This window comes from Osmia bicornis, chromosome 5, assembly GCF_907164935.1.
Source record: "Osmia bicornis bicornis chromosome 5, iOsmBic2.1, whole genome shotgun sequence".
NCBI lineage: Eukaryota > Metazoa > Arthropoda > Insecta > Hymenoptera > Megachilidae > Osmia > Osmia bicornis.
In genome coordinates this window covers 8541327-8562925 of record NC_060220.1, presented here as the reverse complement: position 1 = coordinate 8562925, position 21599 = coordinate 8541327, and the positions used below count along the sequence as shown (strand labels likewise).

General features: G+C 46.5%; 1 protein-coding gene across 3 annotated transcripts in view; it reads right to left on the bottom strand.

Annotated features, from left to right (window-relative positions):
- The window catches only part of LOC114872389 (N-acetylgalactosamine kinase), a 75821-nt gene that overhangs the window by 11401 nt on the left and 42821 nt on the right, over positions 1 to 21599 (bottom strand). For all 3 annotated transcript variants that reach the window (XM_029179532.2, XM_029179531.2, XM_029179533.2), the window contains one exon: positions 552 to 623. The gene's annotated coding sequence lies outside the window, so the exon portion shown is untranslated. The remainder of the gene's footprint in view (positions 1 to 551; positions 624 to 21599) is intronic.

Here is a 21599-nt window from a genome sequence, read left to right as displayed (position 1 = left end):
ACTAAGGCATGTTTAACACTCGCGTAGCCGGCCGTGATAATACCCCGTGTCCGTGATCGCCAATGGATATACATGGATCCTCGATAAACAACCCAACTCGCTTAGCGTTTTTAATTTCACGATAATCGCCGATCAACAGGTGCAAATTCTTACGCGACTACTTCTTTATTTCCACCTTTTATTTTAACCGTGTTTCGCGATCGTACCGTCGGACCATCGGGCACTTTCATAATTCGCGATACAGGCACCATGGAGAGAGTGGTGAACGGAGAAGATTAATTGCAACGGGGACCAATGCCGGTGTTGCAGGTTGCTCGAATTAATTTTTCTGGAAATTATTATCCTTGGTATTTCTGGTAGATACGGGGGGCGATATCCGAATGTTTATGGAATTATTAACACGATAAATGACAGTGGAAATTACCATAGCCATGTGTCATAAAATAATATGAAATAATAAAGACCTTAAAAATGAATTTTTTAACACCGCCGGCCCACGTAATTGAAGTCTTAGAAATTTATTCATATTCTTAAAATAATGATGGTCTTACCTTTAGAGAACTCGATATTTCTTTAACTCCTCATTTTTCCTGATCTTCCTGTTTTTATTTGTAGCAGTTTACCTGTAATGAAAAAAAGAAAAAATTGAATGGTTATTCGAGATTACGATAGAAGGTAGGATATTTTTAAACGTTGGACAAGTATTTTTGATAAGTCAGTTTGATACGATCGGAGGCACCGTAGGAGTCGCTCGTAACCGCGTGAATATTATTTCTGTCTCGGGAGTTTTAAACCTTTTTAGTATGCAAACAGACGGTTCTCGAGGCGATATAACAGCGACGTTAAGGGTTGAAAGACGCGGAGAATGTAGATGCGAACCGACCGGGAACATTGCTAACACGGCCGACGATTTTTACACAGGATCGTTTAAATAAAATCGTATTAGTTACGATGCCTACAATCTCCAACTGTCGACCCATTATTACTTCTTTTATTAAAATAATAAAACATGCAATGGTGTGCAAAGTTTAAATTTGAAATAATATTATCAGTCGAATGATAAGCAGAGATAGACAAAAAAAAAAAAAAAACAACTACATCGTCGCAGATTTTTCGTTCCATTACTGTTATCGAACGAAAAACGTCAGAGAGACGAGTAGCCGCTGACAGATGCATAGAATTTTTCTCGAGTCCATTCGAGTCACCTCGACGCGAGTAACGGATGCCATGATTTCCCAGGGGTCGCGGGGTTACCGTATATTTTCATACGAATGCGTAGCCAGAAGTCTAACCCTCCTGTCGTGCGTGGATGTAACTAAGAGACTGACCGTGGAATTTAAATGCCATTATGAATATTTTCCCTCGAACGAGACCGATCTGGTATCGTTGATTTTCATACGAATTCGCCTGTTCCGGAAAATCGTATGGGCTTACACAGTAATCAACGTGTTAAATTAAAAGAAAAAAATAATGAAAAATGTACATAATCAAAAATAAAGAACATCGGTACTCATTTAATCCAAGAAAAGAATAAACAGAAAATTTCCTTGCAACCTATCCAACACAATCGCTCCCAATTATCCCGAAATCCCGTCGACTAAACAAGCGATCACAGGGGTGGTAGTGATAGTAGTGGTGGCGGTGGTGGTGGTGGTGGAAATCAATCAGAAGTCGCGGTGAGTAACGGGATGAGTGGAGGAGGGAGTGTCGTCTCCTCAAAGACGACGACAACGTCGACGACGAGGAGGACACTTGCTGGTCGCCAAGAGCAACGTAGCAACAACCCCGTTTAGTACTCTCGGTGTGTCTGCGCCGTACAGAAACGCCGAGATGGTAACGACGACGACGACGACGATGGTGGTGGTGGTGGTGGAATAGTAGAAGGATGGTGGTGGTGGTTGCGATGGTGGTGGACGAGATCCAGCCGAGAGGGTGAATAAGGGTGGTTTGAAAAGGCGAAGAGTGGGGTGGTAGGATACGGGACGGCTGGTTACGGTGGTGTTGCGGGGTGTCGAGGGGTTTGGTCGACGCGGAGGGACAAGAGGCAAGAGGCAGCGAACGGAGGTATAGGAGGGACGTAAAGAGGGTGGTTTGGTAAACGAGGTGGAGGAAGGGTGGTCTGGGTGGTTGGTTGGTGATGCATTGCGCGAACTCCCCGCGGCGAGGTCACGTGACTCGTACCCCCGGCCTATCATTGATCGCTCCCCGGAGAAACGTCGGACACACTGTGCCCACCAAGCATTGTACCTTGCACCTTACCAGCTTTCCTAGCACATCTTCGGGGCTTGAGAACGGCCGGGAGACGGAGGATGAGGCTGCGACCAGCCCGTTCCATCCGAGGCACCCTCCGGTTATCTAGCCGCTTCCTGATCTTACGCTTTCTCCTTCCTTCCACTTTCCTCCTAGCTTCTTTCTTTTTAGAATCGAACCTCGTGTTGCGGACACCATGTCCGACCATCGTTTCTTCCTTTTCTCACACGGTTTTTTTATACTGCTGAGATTTTCGGGAAACATTTGGAAAGGCTTTTGAATTTCAATTTTGAAGAAAAGAATTATCGGTGCTGATAGTTTGCAGTTAACAAGAGTTCTCGCGACGAAAGCGACTGGGCAGCAAGAAACTATCCTCCTGTTCGATCATGTCCTGCGATGGAAAAAGTGTTGCACGTGCGATCGCTCCGCGTGCCAAGGAGACGTTCGTACGTCTGCAAAACCGTCAATCAGTCGGCGAACTCGCACACGGAGCGAGTTCCTTTTAATTGATCCGCGAATTCGAGGAAACGCGAGGTACATCGGCGTCGTCGAGCTGCTGGTTGAAGCCTTTTCCAAGGAAAATACGAGCAACCGGCTACGAGTTTCTCGCTTGTAACAGCCTCTGGTAAGAAGCGTTGTCGTTGCAAGCAGTTTCTCGTGTATCCGCTTGTCAGCCAGCGGCATCTCGCTTTCACAATTTCCACGCTTAAAACGTGCCTCGTTTTCCATCGACGCAACGCTCTACCCGCTGTTTTATATTAAGAATATCGACGAAACGTTTATGCAGAATTTTATGGATAATTTCAGCTTGAAATTGATACCTGGCCAAGCGATATTTTGCGGTATTTTTCTGTCATTAAATCATGAAAATTGTAGAGACCGGTCTCGATGTGATATCGAAAATAAGAAGAAGGATAATTATGGTCGCAGCGAAACCGTTCGATCCGGCTAAATTAACAAGAAGCTTAATTAGTATATGATATTTAACGAGCGTCAATAACGATCTCGCGTGCAAGCTGAAACGCCGTGGTGCGAGTTTTCGCGTCTGTCCACCGTGTAATTATGAAAATCGAGTTTGCTTTATGGGTATCGGTGATCGTTACACGTGTGAACGTCGTGATTGCACGCGTTTCATCTAGATAACGATGTTTGTCAGCTGCTAAACGATCCGACGCCGGAGAATACGGGAACAACGAGCTAAGAATATCGTGCAGACTCGTAGTCTGTCGAACACGGTGGCAATTTTCTTGCGTTTCCGCGTCTGATTCATCATCATCGCAACGTTTTATTAGCGTCGACTGAGAAATTCGTAGACCCGTGTCTGACCGCGATAACCGAGTCACGCGATTTCTTCAAACTCCCCGGATAATTAAATCTGTCAGGTAATTAATAGCGTGTGCGCCGTTAAAGGAGGCGATGAAAATTTATAAGCAGGCAATTTCATCGCGTTTCCCCGATTATCTTCCCCCGTGATTCGGGCTGAATCGTCGCAAGGTTGGATGCACAGCGTGAAACATCTCGCAAGCTGGCAATTATCTCGCGTACGCAGACGTGGAATGGAAAAATTCAAGACGAATGTGTTGCTTCTTAGTCTTTCAGTTCAAACACCATAAAACAATAAAACATCGACTTATGAAAAATGATAATCAACGGGTTAAAATAGCGAAGCAACCGGTTAAGAATAAAACGAAAGGTAACGAAAGGTTCCGTTGATAAGAAAAAGAGAAGGAAAAGCTAAAGCGTTTCCGGTGATTCCACGATGTCGCTCGTCGGGAATCGGAATTTCCTGCGGTTCTTTTGTCATGCAAAAGGAAAGGAGGAAAAAGAGGAGGCAGGAAAATCCGAGCGGTGAGACGAGCAAGGCGTCGGTGGTGTCCTTTGAAATTAAGTAGTTACGCCGCCCTCAAAGGGTGGCTCTCGCTCTGTTCGGACCGCTTGCCGGCAGCTTGCTTCTTTCCCGCGAAAACTCTTTAAATCGTACCCTCCTACACCCGGCCAGCAGTTTATTAAAAGGGTGAAGTTCGCCGGGGAGAAGGAAAGGAATCGGACACCCTCCAGGCGGATCCTACTTTAATATATTTTGATTGATAGGATTAGCAGCCACTTAACGATGCTTTCGAAACTATGCTCGAAGGCTGGAGGAAAAAGAAACGACGGATGGCACTAATTAAATCGCTAATTCCTTCTGGAAACGATTCCTAATCCAATCGACAAGTTCGCGTTTCGGTGTTTGTAATTTGTTAGAAAAATCTTAGACACGAGAAACGTCAACGATTATCGCTATCCGTTGAATCGCGCTTTTATTACCTTCATCTTTCCAAGGAATTCAATTCGATCCAATTAACTGGATCTCGCCGCGAAGTGTCATCCGCGTCGAGTTTACCGGAATCACATCCATATTTCTCCTGCGCCGCGCGCACCTACTCTTATATACGTTTTTCAGGCATGCAAATGAATTCCGCCTTCCTTGCCTTTCGTAATTCCATAAATTCGTTGTTCGTCTAAACTGGCTGACAGACGGGAAGACGGCGAACGGAGGGGGAGGGTTGTTGAGGAGTATACCGGATGGGTGGCGACGCGGTAAGCCGTGTTAGAGAGAACGAAAGAGTGACGATGGGGGATGGGGGTAACGCGAAGAAGGGTAGCAGGGGAAGGAGAAAGGTACAAGAATAATTGAAGACGAGTTTCCTTCGGTTCGTGGATAGGGATGGTCGCGCGACGTCGGGGGTAGGTTGTTGATGGAGGCAGCACCAGATGTTATCTTCCTCCTTGGGGTGACGCCATCAACTTTTAGACAATGCGAGGACTTTTCGGCGAAATATCAAACTTCGGTCGAGTCTTGTCGTTGGCAACCCAACCCCTGGCCAGACGCCGTTTCCTCGCTCGCGACACCGCCGAGAATTCGCGACGATTGTTATTAAAATGTAAATTTTCGCGGAAAATTTGCTCGCGCAGTTTCCGAAGGGTTATTCCTGTCCCGGCGTTACGAGTACAATTTTCTACCCTCCTTCACCGAAAATTCCAAAATACGTGTCGAAATCTTTTATTCTCTCTCCGTCGGATCGAGACGAGGGAAATTTTACGTAATTCGAGTTTATTCGTTCGTTTTACATCTCGGACGATCTCGATCACCGCGAGAGAGAACAAGATCCTCCCCGATGGCCGTTCGGGCACCGGTTAAAAGAGCCATCCGATTCGTCGTCCGGAGAACGCGAAGATAGCAGCGACCCTCTTTTTCTTCTCCGAGAAGGTAACAGCTCGGCGATTATGGCCGTTCGAGTCGTGGAAAGGAATCGAATGATTTGATCTGGACCCGATAAAAGGCCGAAGGTAAGCACGGGGAGAGGCAGAAGAGAGAAAAACGAGGATAGAGGTGGGAGGGTGGTGAAACACGACCACCTTCAGCAGGCACCAGGTAGTTGGAAGCTGCGAGCTGAAGAAGGAGACGCGGACATTTCCGATGCAGAATCGAACGATAGTCCGATGGTCGAAGAAAGAAGGAAAGAAAGAGGGAAGGTGGAGGGAGGGTGGTCGGAGGAGGAAGAGAACGGGTCAGGAGGTCGGGTACCTTTATCGACGCCGTACTACTCGTAAATTGAATCAAAAGGAGCGAAATGAGCAAGCAGGCGCGGTGGGGTTGTAGATTGAGCGAATGCGACGGCGACTAACGGAAAACGGGGGGTGGTATTTTAGCTCGACTTAAAATGGCCCTTTAATCAATGTCCCTTCTTAACTACAAGCCATGAGATAAACGACCGGAAATGACGGCCCGATAAGAAAATTGCTTACCCGACGTCTCCCGAGAATTGCCTCGATTTTCCAGCATCAGACGACGCGTGAGCTCGACTTTCTGGCTCCTTCGTAAATGCTTATCAAAATGGATGTTAAACCGTGCGATTTTTTTCCACGGCTCACAATCCACCCCCTTTCGTCGTCGTCGACGAACTACGGCGACCGGTTGGCTCGTTCGTCTTTTTCTCGCGAGGTTACTTCAACCCCCGTTACTTAACGAGAAAAACGTATCGCGCGACGGGAATGGCTTGTTAACCGTGCGCCAGGTTACACCCTCGTTTAACCGCGTCGACTTATTGCAGATATGAATCTGCGGTATGCGAGGTTCCCTCGAATTTGCATGCAAGGACCCGTTCGGTCGGCGACAGGTGCAACCGGTACCCCGCGATAAGTTCGCATTTTTGCGCCAATTATTGGCATTTCGCGGAGCGCCGGGATAAAACGTCGGCCTTTAACGAGCATAGCTGGCATAATGCGTTCCCTTTGTTCGCGCGTCTACGAGCCACGTAGCAGCTGCTACGCGAACAGAAGATCCTTCAAAAGGAAGAAAACATGGTGGTCGAAAGGGACAACGGTAATTTCTCAACGGTGAAGGGTCGAGGTAAAGTCGTCTCTATCAGCGTGTACCGAAACGTCTCCATAATGCACGATACGTAGCTGCTCCCTCGTAAATCGTCCTCGTGAAACGAGACAATGAGAGTGTTCGCAACGCTTGGAACACGCTGTTCACCGGCTACGAGGCAAACCACTTTCGACCTCGAAATTGAAACGACAAGGGTTCGCTAACGCCTGTAATACGTATACTCTTACGTTCATAAGTCATGGGACACCTTGACCGCTTTACGATAAATCTGCGACGATATCAATTGATATTTGCAAACTCAGCCGGCAGACATCTCTGTCATGTGACGCATTCTTCAACTTCCAACATCGAAATTCATCGTTTCTTAATTTTGAGTGAGCAATTTATTCGGGGTCGGTATATTGCGACAATGCCGACAACCTAAGTAAATGTAGTTCACCAGAATTGACAAATCAAGCTTGCCCCCTTTTTTCTTTATAAGTATCTCTACCGCTACCAATCAGTCCAGTTCTTTTATAGTTAAGACTCTGTTACGAGTGGACAACGTCGTGGACTCATAGAGACCGATGGACGTCACAGTCCCATGACTTATGGAGACGAGTGTACATCCATATATCGTTGATATTCATCCGTTCCACGCAGCCGACTATCGACGAACGGATCGAAATCGCGGACCGTGAGAACCGAGCGGCGTTCCAGCATGGGACGCTTTTCAGCCGGCTATCTAATCTGGCAGCAATGGTAGAAACGGTTGTCGGTTACAGGTATCTGGAGCAACGTGGCCAGGGTAGAGCGCGGGCCGGCAATTATCATGCAAATGGCCGGTCGTTTTGCAGCCGCGAAATCGCGAGCAATTGAAATTCGCTGCGGCGAGCGTGGCGGGGCTCGGACGCCGGAACGAGCGCCAGGGGTTGTCGGCATTTTAATGCTTCTATACCGTAGGAAACCGTGCGGAGGGGAACCGGCCAAGACAGTGGGTTGATAGAAAGAGAAGAGAAGAGAAGCGAATTAGAAGGAAGAGAGTCTGGAGGTGAAAGGAAACGAGGGAGGGTAAGAATGGACGGTGCTGCAGCAACGAGCGGCTCGACACGCTGTTAAGTATGGGTTTACGGCAGATACATATCGCGACGTATATATCGCGTCTCAGCCGAGCAACTATGCGCCCGATGTCGAAGGAGGTGCTGGCAACCGATTGGACATCGTTTATAGGGATCGCCGTTCCTCGACCACTTTGCCATCGTTTATTCAACATTCAGCTATTCGTGTACATATCACCTACTTCTATCAATTACATATTTCAATAATGCACCTTCCGAAGAATCAATGAAAAACAAGGGAATAATAAAAAATATATCAATTGAGAGTGCACGTCGTTCAATTTGTATGAAACTATCCATTATTGATAAGATAGTATCGGAACTTTTTTTATCAAATCGTATCAACGGACGATTCTATGTCTGTTCCTCGATCAGCTTGAGGATCGGTACCGAGCTGATCCCGGTCGGGAGTCAGGTCCATCGCGCAGGTAAAGCCACGATGCATTCCCTCGAGATTTATAGGAAGGAGAGGGCCAGGGCAAGGGCCGTGCGCGAGTAAGGGTGAAGGGTTGCATCTCCGTATATATAGAGTGGGCATGCGGCGGGAACAGCGACAAATATATCGAGGTATTCCCGAGGAATTGAGCCGCTCACCAGCAAACGCGAGCTGCTGCGCTTTTACCGCGGGGTCACGCGAAATATGCTCGTTCTTTCTTCGACAATTTGATCCCAGCAAAGAGATAGCATTGTGGACCCGGTGAACGCGCCCGCGCACCACACTCCTTTTCTTTCTTATATCTAAGCTTCCCCTCTCCGTTCCTCGTGGATATATTTATATACCGATAGCAACTGCTTTACTTGTTATTCGAACTTACAAATATGAGAATATTGATAGATATAAAAATAGATTAAGAAATTTTCAAGTAATCAACAATTATCAGAAATGACGAAAAGACAATTTCAAGGGTTCGCGATCAAGGGGAATGGAAGCAGGAGCAGAGGGACGGTTCGCACAGAAGTGAGTCCCGATACCGATCTCCAGGCGACATTCCCGAAACGGCGTGGCGAAAGGGGAGGAAACTATTGGAATCTGCCGGTGTAGAAGATCGTGGCACGACCGTGGCCAGGGAATATTTACAGCGGGGAAGATCCAAAAATCACGGCGGGAGTATAATGGCACTGCGAGTCCCGCCGCGCCGTGCCGGAGATCGCACCCGCTTATCGTCGGATCGCGGGGCGAATTTTTGCGCGAAACACGTGTTAAAACATGCGCGAACAGTCGCGTTAATCGCTCGGCAAATCGCGTCTGAAACCGGTACGAAACTCGTTGGAAGGGCCATGCGAAAGAGTTTGAGAAGTCACGTTAATAGCCTGTTGTTCCGTTCTCGTGTAATTACCGCGCTTATGAGAGTTAGGACAAATGATACGAGATGTTCTTTCAAAGTTTCGTCCGACGTTTTATTCTATCGTGGTTAAACGATACGTACCCTGCCGTCCATAAATCACCGGACTATCTTTAAAATAGAATACTCTTTTTAAAATTGGACCAAATTATTTGAGATTTTTTGAGAAGTTATAAAAATTAATACTAGATGATGTGCTTTTGTCGTTTTAATAAAATTACAGTTTGTCACGGTCGCGAATGGCACTTTTCGTAATTCATTTTTTCCATTCATTTTTCAACAATTAAACTGAAATTATTTTTACATTAATTACAATTGACCGTTCGCGATGTACATTTCGAATGGGAAGAGAAATTTTTGCCGTACTAATGTTACGGAACAGGGAAGTTCGCGTTACCATAATTCAAAGGCCGGCAATCCCGATCTCTGGCCCCGTCGCTTTATCATCGCCGCGTAACTCCATTTATTTCGCGCCGCGTTTTTTAATTCCGTTTCGTGTTGCAACGGTTATTTTTGCGGCTGCCTGGCATTCAGTGGCTCGCTGCTACAGACACGTCGTAAAATACATGCGTGTCGCCGTTTCAAGTGAACTCGAGCATACAGAATCCATAAAAGTGACGAAGACACAGATTGCCAGACGTATACGTATTACCTGGACGATGTAACGCGTCGTTTCTCTTTTTCACCACAATTTTCACGTTTTTTTTTCCCTTCCCACCTACAATTTATCCACTGTAAACACCGTCGAGTCTCTACATCAATTATATAACTGTTCCAACCAAAGTTTTTTTTTTCCCTCTCGAGTACTCGTTCATCCTCCATTAACCGTGCAAAAATTTTCATGAATTCGTCCCGGTTTACCTTCATTTTTACACGCAATTTCGAATTAACTCGTTGAATAATTTACGCGTCGTAAAATGTAACGATTCAGATGGAATTAATTTATACTCCGCACCTGTACAAATATTTTCAACGACAGAATTTTGATCATTTTATTGCCACGAGGAGGGATTATGGGTAGGCAAAAGTGTACGATCGCAAGCTCGATGAAGAGTAGGTTGTTAGGTGTATAACCTACTGGCCATAATTCATGGCGGGTCGCGAATTATGGAGTGGTTGCAACAGAGTGCACGAGGCTGGACGAGGAGGTGCGCTTGCACCTGGAAAACGAGGACCAGGTCGTTCGAGATTTAGCCAGGATCATTTCTCATCGAGGTACTTAGCGAGTCGAGGAAATATTGTCCGACGTTTGCGACTGCTTTATTAGTCGAAAACAAAATGTAAAAGAATATTAAGATCAAATTGATGGGATTTTTCAATTTAATCAAGCATGTACCTTTAATTTTATGGACGATTCGTGCGAATGGTTTTTCATTGAAAACTAGATCGACGTTAAAGGGCAGGGATACAAGGTGTCGCGTTTCTTTGGACCCGTCGAGATAGTTGCCGCGGAGTCACGCGAGCGCTAATTGAAAACGAAGGATATATCCCGGGTATCCGCTCGGGTCCGGATCGGGTCCGGCACGATCGCGCACGTGGGCGTGCGTAACGAAGCGAGATGGTCGCAGCTGCAAGAAAATCGCGCCGTAATTCACGCCTCGCGGTGCCGCGACATCCGTCCACGGTGACCGCATTCGTTCACGTCGAACTGGCCGCGTGGTTTTCGCCTTTTTCGAACCGGTCGCTACCCCGATCGCTCGGCTAATAGTCTAATTAGTCGCGGCTCGCGTACCCTTATAAAGAATACCTCTTCAAGGTGGTCCGCAACGAAACTTTAACCGATGATGCATTACGCGGAGACGTGCCACTCGTATCCCGATCGGGAACCCGTCCCGTTTGCCGCTTTTCTACTCGTTTAAACCATTTACCGGCCGCTAATTGGAACTCGATGGAATTTACTCGACCTGAGAGCAAACACCTTTACGAGGTAATTTTAACCTATTAAATTACGAAATTTTCCGATTAACGGTGAAGAAAAATATTTTAAGCCCTAGATAAATTGATTCGCAATGAATTGATTTATTTTCTTTTTTAAGGTACAGTTTATTAATTTGGACGATCGATTCCGTGTTTGCAAAAAAGGTATCGTAACTACACCTGTTACCCTTCTCCCCCCCCGGGCAGAATATAAAACCGGCAAGTTGCCGCCTCGTGGACCCTTGGAACGCGTGGTTGCCGATCAGGGAAGAGCTATTTTTCTTCCTCCAACGGACTTACTAATTAACGTGACCGGGCCATCAATTTCAAATCGATCAGGCTTTTTTCTCCTGGAAAGTGATTCTCGAGGAGGTTATCGCACGCGTCGAGCATGCAGCTCCTGTTTTCGTGCGACAATCGTGAAGAAATTCGTTCGTGCTTCCTCTCTAATTCGTGATCGGTACGCGACCAAGTTCCAGGCAAAAACACGAACGACTCGTTCGTTTGAACGAAGGATCGAGCGAACGGTGTTTTGTAACTTTGCTCGTTCGATCATCGAAGCTGTCCCGAGTGGATCGTCGAATACATTGTAAATGACGCGGCACAAAATAATGTCGATAAATCAGACCGTGCTTAACCCTGTACGATTTCAATTTAATCAAATGACTTGCTACTCTTGCTGCCTCTCCTGTTCCTCCCTTGCTCACTTGCACAAAAGAAACCCGCGAAATTATCCGTCGCGAATATCTAGCCGTTTGTGCTTCTATGTTCATGATTCTCCTGTTGATCGACGTAAAAACTCGTTGTGTTCATTCATGAGAAGGTTTCATAAAGATATTGTGAGGGCACTGTTCGGAGGATTTATAGCATCTATTCATCTTCAAGAATGAATCTTAGAATTTATAGAATTTTTGTTAAATATAGTGTAGGAAGATGAATAAAAATTTTCGGAAGGGAGATTTTCAAGAAAATTTAACAATTGCAGACATTTTTCGACGGCTCCGCGTATTTTTGGCAAAAGAAGGGGAGTATCATGAGCTAACGAGGCAGCCGGTGCTTATTTAAAATAGGCTTATGACTGTTACACCGGTGGGTGCAGGATGCCGAGTAATTTGCCAGTAAACCGAGGCCCCGGGCAACTCTTAAGTCGGCCGACGGTCTGATCATTATTATCTCCGTGGTAAAGAAATCTCTCGACCGCAACATTGCTGTAGGCGAACTCCTCGTTTCCGACCTACACGCTTGTAAAGCTGAACAGGCCTGTTTCGTTATCGACATCATCAACTTTTGTCTAGGACCCTGGAACGCTCGCCGTACAACGGCACGTTTTGTTCTTACACATTCTGCTCTCTCGACGAAACTAGCCGAAACTTTCTAATTAAGTACCAATTCCCTTGAAAATTCTAATTCTCATTCCCAGCACCGTGAAACAGGTTTCCCTCGATATTCTTTTCTTTCCGAGAAGATTTCTGGCGACGCGAAATCCGGCAAAAATCAAACAGACACACGGAGGCTTAGAGATGGTCCGCGTTGGATGGCAGGTCCAGGGGGACACGCGACACTTTGGGTGGCCGTTCGCTCATCCAGCGGATAATGGATTCCAGGGCTACACCTTGGCATCAGTTATTTTAATCCGACGATTAAAAATGTCAGACACATGTTCGTGAACGGCGCGATCCCGTGCTATGTAGCCTGTGCAACTTTCGGGGATTATGTCCCCTGTGAGCCAACAGGCAGACGACCACGTCCAGCCACGGAAAGTTTCACGACTCCGTGGCGAGAAGATTGCTTGAAAATTTTCTTTCTCCGTTTCTCTTCCACCAGATTCTTCCTTTCGATCAAGGTTCCTCTTACCCTTGCTTTTTATTCCTTCTATAATGTCTTAATGTATTTTTCGAAAAATATTTTCCTTTCGATGCGATCGTTAATAAATATTCGAAGATACAGGGAAGGTTTAAGGTGCACAGGTGTGCCAACGCGTGGGCCGGCAAGAGGCGTCTCGCGGGGGCGGAGACGAGTGAAGCGAAGAACACGCACACGAACGTACCCCGTGAAACGAGGGTGAGATACGAAAGCGGCCATCGAGGTGGCGTTATTTCCAACACTCGTTTCGCTTGGTGCTCTTCGTCGACAGGAAGTCTGTCTGATAGCCGGCCGTCGAACGATACCATCGACAGATCGTACCAGCGTTTTGTACGACACGTAAATACAATCCCGTCGGCAACGAACGATCCGTCCAATAGATTTTCATATTCGCTCTAGTTTCGTTTCTCGATCGTTATCTTGAAAATAAATCCTGTTACTCGTCATGTCTCTCTTCTCGAGCTCCGCGAACAAGCGGGAACATCGAGGTGGACAGCAACGAGGGTCCATTATAAACTCGGAGGCGAGTAGACGCGGTGGAAGGCGTCGAGGTGATGCTGCGTCCCGCTGCGCCGGGGCGGATTGTCGCGCGTGTTTAACACGCCGGTTTTCATGCGTGTCGCGCACACGATTCACACCTGTCCGCCGGCAAGTGGGCTGCGTGTAGGAAAGTGTCGCTAACTAACTTGGCCCCGCTTCGAAATTCCTTCCATCTGTATCTGTAGCCGGTCTATCGAGGAATAACGGTTCGACGAGCACCGGGCCTTATTTCACAAGAGCGCCTCTTCTTTTATGCTTTTATTGAGCCTCCTAGCAACATCCCGCGGATGACGAGCTTTTCGAGCGGAAATTTGCGGGGGAACAATTAAAAGAAAAGAAGAAGAGAATTTGCTAAATATATAGCAAAGCCAAATGAAGGGTAGAACGAGGTAAAAGGGAAAAAGCAACGGGGTAGTTGTTGAAGGAGGCTAATTTTTGACGCATTTATGGTCGCTGCGGCGGCTTTCGCCAAAGAGAAGGAACGAAGCTTTGGCAAGAGCGGTCTGTCTGTTGTAGTACCCTCTACAGAGGGAAAGTGTGCTCACGGTAAACGTCCGAGTGGTTTCTTGGAAGGAAGAACACGGCTACCAGCTTGCAAAATAGGCATTCGTCGACACTAGCCACCGTTTACCTTTACTCTCTATTTGTACTTATTTCCACGCGGCGAAAGTTCCTCCGCGACGTTGAAATCGAGTCTAACTACCTCCACGTCGTTGTCGTGAATATTTATTTTAACGCTCTAAAACACCTGTGTGTCTGTCGGACGCCGCGAACCAACAGCTCCTAATTTAGAAACGGTCGTTAATTTCTTCGCTGGTAATGGGACGGAGGATGGTTGTAACATGGGCCAACGTGTAACGATATCTCGGGAAAACTTTAGTGAGAACACTAGGCGTAACTGTGTAAGAATCGTGTGTTATAATATTTTCGAGAATTATCAAGGTGTATGATCAGGATAGGAGGAAAGGTAGGGAAGGGTCTGGGAAGGTCGTGCAGGGAGTAGAAATCCTTAGCCGACCTTCCGGATCCGTGGACAGCTCGTGGCTATCGAGCAGTGCGTGCGGAATACCTTGAAGGTACGAGAGAAAAGTGCAAGGAACATGGCCGCCGACTACAGGGGTTTACCTGGAACACTCGTGCACACGCATGTAGATGGTGTACACACGTCTACACACGGTCAATTGCCCGCCAGGGCAACCTCCGACACAAGGTACCGCCCTCCGGAAGTAGCAAGGCCCTGCCTCACCCTTTACTTTCTGCCCCCTTTCGTTCGCGTTCACCAGCAACAGACGGCCTACCACGGTACACATCTATCAATGACAAATGTTCTCGCGTGACCGTGCCACGCTGCCGTAATGAATATCAGCCACGATTCCCAAGGTGCCAACCGCGTTTCACCGACGTAATTACGCTCCGTGGCTCGGCTACCGGTTAAAAGATCAACGTTTAACGGCTAATGGCTCGGCAGAGATCGAGCCAACCAGCCAGCCGTGCCCGCTACGATAATGATCTTCTTTTCGGTCTCCGCGTGTAGATCCTGTTCGATTCCCTCGACTACAAGCGATCTAGCCGTCAGATTTTTTCTTTTTTATCCTCCCGTCACGAACGCACTTTCGTTCAATCGAACGGAGAAATAGAACGAAATCGATCTTAATTGCTCGACGATATGTTGGAGATAAGTTTGGAGCTCGATGGCTTTAATTTATCAAATGAAATATACAATTTTTCTCAAATGCTAACTTATACAATTTTAACACGATTAGCTTGAATTTTTATCGAACCAATGGGCCTGAGAAAAATGAAAGTAAATACGTAGGAGGGAACAATGGTAATCACTGGTGATTATCTAGCACGCTCGGCAAAGTGCTAACAGTACTTCGTGATCTATAATTTCTCCAGCAATTATCGTGATCGATTACGGTCACGATATATTCAAGATTAATCGCGGAAAACGTAAGCGTAACTGGCTGGTAGCACGTACTTGACCGAAAGTCAAGCCGGAAAATTACACGTTCGTATACCGTTTTCCATTTTCGCTTGGAAAATAAAACGGTACCGTCCATAAATACGTTCCATAGGAATTTGACAAACAACAGAGCGACGCCTGGCGAGGCTCGGCTATATTTGCCGGTTAATCGAAATTAAAATTCAGTTAGAGCTACTCGCTCTACTCGCTTTACTCGCTTCGCTCTGCGGCCGGGCGTATCCAATTAAAAAAATGAAGTGCTTTTTCATATTCATCTCTGGCGGGTTCCGTCTCTCCTCCTCGTTCCTCCCATTTGTTCGTAAATAATAATTAAAAAATACTCGTCCACGGTTTCCCGAGCCGCTCGTTCGCTCCGGCGCTGATATCAGTCAAAAGCAGAAAGAAAGAGCGTGCCGCCGCTCGAATATCCACATTTCCATCGCTTTTTCCATCTCCCCCTCCTCCACCCTCACCCTCTCTGCTTTCAAACAAACCTACCTTCTCTCGTCATTCTCCTCTTTTGCATTCGGGACAGCTCGCGCTCGCGACGAATTTGCAAGCTTTTAATATAAACGCGACGCGTACACCGTCGAATCCGAGATTGTTGTTCCCGTCTCTCGGTCCTCTTTCTCTTTCCCTTTCTCGTCTATCCACCTTTATACCACTCGCCAGTTTCTCGTCACTCCCTTTTATGAATAAATCCGGCGCGAGTCGTTTTCACCTGCAATCGTCGCGGGTAACGCGATATCCTGTCTCGCGACGAAACGATTTTACGCGACGCGACGATGCCCGATTTTATATTCCCTTACCCGTTTTCCACCATTTTATTCGCATTATAGATTATACCCTTTAGCCGCGACGCGACGATCGTGTTTCTTCTTTCGAGGGACAAGCTGACACTCTTAACCCTTCCTCGAGCTCACGGCTATCCGCTCGCATTCCGGCTGTCCGTCAGCGCGTAATTGAACGAGCCCGTGTTTCGTTCGATGCGACTTTAATGCCTGGATTTATTAGCCTCTCGATGGTTATCGCTCGTCGGATGGAAGCAAGCGTTGCCGTTGTAAGGGTGTTAAAAAATGGAAATCGTCTCGCGTCGAGGGAAGCATCCGAGCGAAACTTTTCGAGGAAGATACGGTACAGGGAATTATGTACTTTTGTTTTATATATCGCAACGCTTGGAGATTATTACGATGTTTCTGATAATATTACACGAGGCTTTCTATCGAACAATCGCTAAAATTTCGAGCACCTCGATGATGTGGCTGAATAAAAAGAAGAAAGAAGAGAGGATAAGCACGTGGGGATGAAGAGGGGTTCGTTTGCCCCGTCGAGCTTTCTTTCGGCACGTGGCCCCGTCCGCCCATCCAGTTTGAGGGCCATCGAATCCGCGTGGCCGTTGCTCCTTTCCTACACCGTCGGTTCCGCTCATTAGAACGCCCCGTGGGCAAAATATGCCCGCGTTTCCGCTCGACGAGGCCGCGTACACATGTCGCGGACCGATCAATCTTGCCACGCCACCCTTGCCCCGACGTATTTTTCATTTATGGCCAGACGAAGAAGAAAAAGGTTGACAAATTGCCGATCGTTAAAACGAATCTCTTTGCTTCTGGATGAGACTTACGTATTCAAAAATACTCGATGCGTTTAAAAATATTGTTACCTTGTCTCGCTAGTGGAGTTAACTCCAACAGTTCATCGAACTATTCTCGAAAAAAGAATAAAAAGAAGAAAAGAGATAGAGGAGGAGAGACAACTACGAATTGCACTACACAAAGCTGGCCGGGTCGAAAGGGGTCAGAACAATCGTCTGTTTCTCGCTATTCGAGGGAAGACTGCGGGCCGGAGCTAGAATCCGGCCAAAGTCTACGGGTCGAGGGGTTTAAGCGTGTGCCTTCTCTCGTTGGCACACGACATCTTTGCTCCGACTGCTCGTAAGCACCCTAAACAAAGGGATATTGAGAGAGACTCCGGAGTGAGATAGCGTTAAGAGGAAGGATAAGACTAGGGCGAAGCGTTGGTATGGCGAGAAGGAGGACGAAGGGTAGGAAAAGACGAGCCACCACCTTAGGATCGGGGTGACTCCGCCACAATGGTGCGTCGTCGGGAATCCAAGGGGTTTATTAAAGCCGCGGTTGGCGATACAGCTCACGTTCCCTGCTTTTCCACCGACCACCCTTATCCACCCCCTCCTCCTCTCTCTCTCTGCACGTCCTTAGCTTTAGTAGATCTCATCCTTTCCTGCGAAACACGACGACCGTGGATACGCTTTTAAGCGAGGCTGTCCGAAGTCGGGTCACCTACGTCCTACATCTACTCGGAGTTTAGAGGATACCCCGCGTTCTTCGCTTTAAGCCTGATCCTCACCGACGAAGATGCTGACTAAATTTGAATTCATAGTTCCGCTCGTGCCTGTTGGCATAATGCACCTCTCTTTCGTCAACGATCCAACTTCCGGCTCATTTTTTTCTAACGTTTCAGCTGATAAAATTATCTCTTAGAGTCTCGATAAATAAATAATTTCCGTATAAAATGTCTACTTAATGGGTGATACCAACGTACGCGTGTAAGAAGAAGACGCCGGGTAATCGACACCCTGGAAACACGTGTCACCCCGTGCCACGACCAACCAGAAGCGTATAGTCCGTTGAAAGAGAAGGTCTCCTCGATGAACAGTTCCTTTTCCCAAGCTATACGAGTCGTCCTGTCGACATGGAACGCGCATTAGCGACTGCATCCTCGCACCCCTCAACCATTCCCATGGATCCTGAGACGGTTCCCACAGCATAGATACGCGTTATGATGTACACGACATTGATTTGTTTTTTCGCTTGCGAGTGGAAAGAAATATCCGCAAAGTTCGAGTTGAAATAATTAATCTAACCCTTTCGCTGGCTTTTGATTTTTCCTGGCAACTCGATGCTCATTCACCGTCTTCAAGAATCATCCCCGAAATTCTGCGCCACCGTCCAAAGGAGCGAATTCTAGATGTACTTTTCTGATCCAAGAGGATCCCCTGTCCTTCTGTCGGACCGAGTGCTCCTTCAGCTTCGCGACATCGAGTGGTCGGTTTCTTTGAAATAAGAATACCCATCATCTCGGATCCTCCTTCTCAAGGATCGTGTCTTTATTAAAGGATCCTAAACGGCCTATTTCGTGGTCGTCCAACTTCTCCTAACTCTTCCTTCCGGGTCAGTTAAGACCACGGTGAACGGCTGCAACACCGGTGAACCGGCTCGTTCCAACTTTTTTATCGCTACTTCATTGGTTCAGCGTCGGCATAATTAACGATATTCGGTACGAGAGCCTCGGCTTTATGCTCCTTCGCCAACTCTACGAGGATGAAACTTTCCAGGAAGCAGTTTATCCCGCGAATGGAACGGGAAGCCTCCTCGAACGAGCTCGCGTACCGATTTTCAGACCGGCTCCAGTTAAGTAGCATGGAAATACCAGCGATAAATAATAAGTGGCTCGCGTGAAAATCGAAAGCAAAAATCTCAATTGTTGTTTCGTTTCAATTCCAGCCAGAAAAGATCATCGAAATGGTCTACTATCAAGCTATAATACTTTAGATTATTTTGTATCTTTCGAAATTCTCAGGAAACAAAATTAATTTGCCAGTCAACGTTCAATCAATCGCCAATACCTTCATTATCGACGTAATTGTAAATAAAAAATTTGCAAAACGAATCACAAAAATGTTGTTAAATTAACGACTCTTGTGGATTAATTTACACCTCGCTCTTATAAAATTCGTGTAATCGTAATTAATCGTTCGCAGTTAGATTCGAGGAGAATTGCCAAGCATAGCGTGAAAATTAGAAAATTCATATCCCTTCATCCGACTACAATGACCGACATTACAAGGAATTTATTTCGCTCGTCAGTGGCGCGCGATCTTTGCGAGAGGAAAGCTACGGATCGCAATCGAGCAGGCTGAAAGTAATTGCGGAAGCGAGCTGTTTGAATATCGTTACTGCGATTTATATTAAGCCGTCGTCGTGCCGGAGTCCATTGTGTTCCCGCCTCGAAAACGTCTATCGTACCTTCTCCTTCTGATCTTTGTCCTCCTCGTTCTGTCCTCGCCGATCCGAGCGAAAATCGCACAGATACGCGTGTTAAATGATAATGATACTGAACAAGATATAAAAACATTTCTAATTGCACGGTTAATCCTTTGGTAAATGAGACATTGAAAGGGTTAAACAAAGAAAGTTTGCAAAAATGAAATCGTTAAGAAGAAAAACACGTGTCGACGCGAGGCAGAAATTTTCAATAAGCTTCTATAGAAACAGGCTGTATAACTGTTCCTAATACAAGCTGTATATCCCTGTCTCGTTTCCTCGAGGTTCGCCGGAAGTTGCATTAGCGTCTCGTGGCTGAAAGCAGCGGGAGGGGGAAGCGGTGGTGCTATGCTTCCTGGACAAAGTAACCGCGCCATTGTCGCAACAAGCCACCCCCTTCACCCTTACGCTCCTTTCACCCCGTTTCACACCCCTCGACCAAGCACGCGTCCATTGTATTCGCATCGTGTTAACTTATTTGCGCGATACACGAGGTGATTCTGCTTAGAAACGCGGTTAACATTCATCGCTACCAATCACTTCCATCCCTTATTTTGTTTTGTTATTTTACGAATAACGATGAAATGTTAGTATAACAATACAGAGGGATGATTCCGTAATCTACGGTGTCATTCAAGCGGTTAAAAAAGCCGCGACGCGAACAAATATTTCCCTTTAGAAGTTATTTTTTATTCAAAGCATTAAATTTTCAACGGGCCGATGTTCGATCGCGAAAGTTATATTCGACAGACAAATAAAAGCTTAATTACGAAGGACAATGAATAATGCATAGAACTTGAAACGACATTTGTGTCATCGGATAGCGTTAATGTACAGTAATTTCGTCAATGTATATCTATGGAATGATAATGAAAGATTTCCAAATTAAATTATATAAATGAACGGGGCAATATTTCATGTTCTTTAAGAAACAAAGTTAATTGAATTCATGATACAACGTCTGCAATTTGACGTCAGTGCCAAAGGCTACGGGATAAAATATTAATACGTTAAATTATACGTTACAATTTTTGTGAATAACTATAGATTGTTAGTGTCTCATGATACAGAGAGTGAAAAGGGAGAAAAAGAAATTGAAATTACTCGGACGGTATAAATTTCGATGTTATAAAAGGTGGATGCGCACCTGGCCACGTCACGGTCGCGTTCGATCCGAGCGTTGCCCATGAAATGGGTAGGGATGGATATATTTATTGCTTAATTCGCGCTTCTTTGTTTCATAAAAGTGAGAAACAGCTTTAATAACTGGCTACGATGGGAATATAATGAGGGGTTGCTCGAACACCGGAGATGGTTCAGCGAAGCTAAAGAAAGCGCCATCTTATAACCCGTTTCGGTTTCACGAAATTGCCGGACCAGCGGTTCTTTTTATATCAAGAATACTTAAGTGGTCGATTATAATTCAATAGCGCCGCTTTCTGGAACGGAATACTAATTCGCGTCAGATAGAAATCCGTTCCACCGATGTACCTCGAATCTCGATTAATTATCACCGTACATCTGGACAAGGTAAAACAACCAAAACACTGATTCCACAGAATAATTGCAACTTTCGGTAACTAATAAAAACGTTAAGAATCGATCGAAAATGTCCCGAATAGAGTCGCCAATTCCTACTATAGGAAGAATCTTTATTTCTCCTCGATTCCTACATAATTTCGACAGATACTTAATCGCAAGGGAAAATCGACGACGAGGTGGTTCGTTTCCAAAGGACGGAACGAGTGCGAGGAGGGAGGACGGCTGGGTGCGGATGGGTGACGCGCGAAGGAAGAGGGTGAGAAAGAAGAGGAAGCGGCATCGGGGCGATTGTTCGAGGCGTGGAAGCGCGCCTTAGATGCGACAATTGAGGTTCCAGACTGTGAACCTGCAATCAATGCTTCGTCGCCGTGGCGTGGAAAGAGAGCCAGCAAAGGAGGAGGAGGAGGAATAGAAGAAGGGAGTAAAACGAAGGATAGAGGAAGAAAGCAGGAAACGATGCTGTTCGAAAGAGAGAGATAGAGAGATTGAGTAAAAGAGGAGGGAGAGAATGCGGAGGGTGTGAAGGCTGGCGGAAAGGGCTGGCTTTGTCTGGCTGTGAAAGCTCCCGGAGGGTGTCCCAGAGAGGGAGGGTTTCCTCGAGGAATACGCCTCGAAGGAAGTCGGCTAGCATATCGAGCTCTCGCA